Here is a 2262-nt window from a genome sequence, read left to right as displayed (position 1 = left end):
TAGATTTATGGGATGCATAATGATGTTATAGATTATGAATACAATGTGGAATAATTAGATTGAGAATCAACTGTTACAATTTAATTTTCTATATAACTGAAGTCTACTTCAAAAGAATTGATTTTTTTAAAATAGCCATTTTAGTGGAAAACATTGAAAAATTTAGCTTCCATAATTCTAGGCATTCATAGAATACTTTGAACGAAATTCAGTTGGTATGTGTATGATTATTGTGACTCTGATCATGTCTCAGATTCTGCTTCTGCTTAAAGCCATTTATTTTGTTGACCTTGCTCTTCGAACAGTGACTAAAATCCTTACTATGACCTGTAACCTCCTTGCCTCCTTATTGAGTTCTCTGATATTTCTCATTGTTCCACGTATACAGGTCTTAAGGATCTTGCTCTTACTATACTCCCTCTTGCCACAAAACCTTTGTACTGATGTTCTCTCTACCTTGAGTGTTCTTCTTTCTCTTCTTTACTAGGTAATGCTACTCATCCTTTGGATCTCTCTTTGAGTGTCACTTTCTCAAGGAAGCCTTTCTTACCTCCCTTACTGATGATGATTTTCAGTATTGTGGTCTCAGTACTAAACCCCAGCATTTGCATTGTATCAAATTGCATTATATCAGTCTATATTAATTATTTCCCTTCCTAGACAGTGAATTCCATTGGGGCAGAGACTTTGATTTGCTCATCATTAAATATCTGAGTGCCTAATGGCACCTGGCTCAAGGTAGAGCATGCATTTTCAATGGAGATAATATTGCCTTCACGGAGGCAAAGCTTTGTTCTTGAGAGGTTGAAAAAAATCTTAGATATTACAATGGTTCGAGACCCTCCAAAGGGCCACAGTACATAAGAAGAGAAACAGTATATCTGTATTATTACAAATCCGTGGTAATCACAATGGAGGGGTGAGGGCTGCTTAGAAAAAAATGTTCCTTAGGAGGTAAAAATAGCAAAAGGGCTGAATAACACTGAGGTAGATGATCAAAAAATACTTAGTGAAAGAATGGGTAAATAAAACAAGTTTGTGACTCTAAGTAATAATTTCTGTCCTGCATATCATTTTCTCCCTATTTCAGGGGCATATTCCAACATTAAGTGACTGATTTTGAGTTTTCTTGAGGTTTGTTCAAATTTTATTTTCTACCCCCTTTTTTAGACTTTAAAGGCCAGCTATTACTTATTCTTATCAGGTTACTTATCTCTATCTCTAATCTCTTGTGGGCTAAGAAAACAGATGGCAAAGCAGGACAAATGTTTAAAACAAAGGCAAAGTGGCTGTAGAATGAGGGCATAGAATATTCCTTTTTGACTAACTCGTTGATAAATAAATGTGTCAGGCACTGTACTGGGGCCTGTTTGTTGTGTATATAATGACTTTGGGCGATTTGTTTTGGCTGCTTAGAAGGCATCTTCTTTTTCATTTTGACTTTCTTTTATGACCTTTGGGCGATTTGTTTTGGCTGCTTAGAAGGCATCTTCTTTTTCATTTTGTCTTTCTTTTATGACCTTTTCCCCCCCTCCTCTGGTCATGCAGATTTGCCAAATAAGAGACTCCTAAATGAATAAAATCACACATTTATTCCAAAATATATTTTTCTGTTTCAAAGTGGAACACTTTTATGTATTTCTTGAATTGTTGCTTCTGCATAATGAGAAATTTTAGCAAATAATTTCAATTTGCTAGATTATTCAAATTCTCTTGCTATATAAAATATAGATTGATGTCTATATCTGCCTGTTGAATATGTTTCCCTCTTTCCTCTATAGGACATTTTGCTATTAACTGGTTAATTCATATTTTTCCTTAAAATTTTGCCATGAAAAGCCTTATATTTGTGTATATATTTTCTGTACAGTTTTTTTTCTCACCCTTGGAGACTACATTCTTTTATTTCTTTTCTATACTCCAAACATTTTCCTATCTATGGTCACTAATTGTACTGCTCTTTGTTCCATATCTGATTTGATTTTTTTCCTGGAGCTTTCACCAGCTGCTAGACTTTTTTTATTTTGTACCCTAAGAAGTAAACACCACCTTCCCTACGTGCATTTCTTATATTCTCTTCTACCTCTGTATTCATCCATTGAAACTTTTCTTAACATCCCTCCCTCCTGTGTATTTAAATGTTTTTAGTAAAAATTATTCAAGCTTATGTTTGAACTCTCAGGGTATCCTTTTATTTGACAAATAGTCAAGAGCCCAGAAACCTTTCCCTGATTTTACATCTGTTTAATATTTTCTAGAACA

Source organism: Propithecus coquereli, unplaced genomic scaffold (assembly GCF_000956105.1).
Source record: "Propithecus coquereli isolate 6110/MARCELLA unplaced genomic scaffold, Pcoq_1.0 Scaffold65, whole genome shotgun sequence".
NCBI lineage: Eukaryota > Metazoa > Chordata > Mammalia > Primates > Indriidae > Propithecus > Propithecus coquereli.
Note: the sequence above shows the minus strand (reverse complement) of the source record.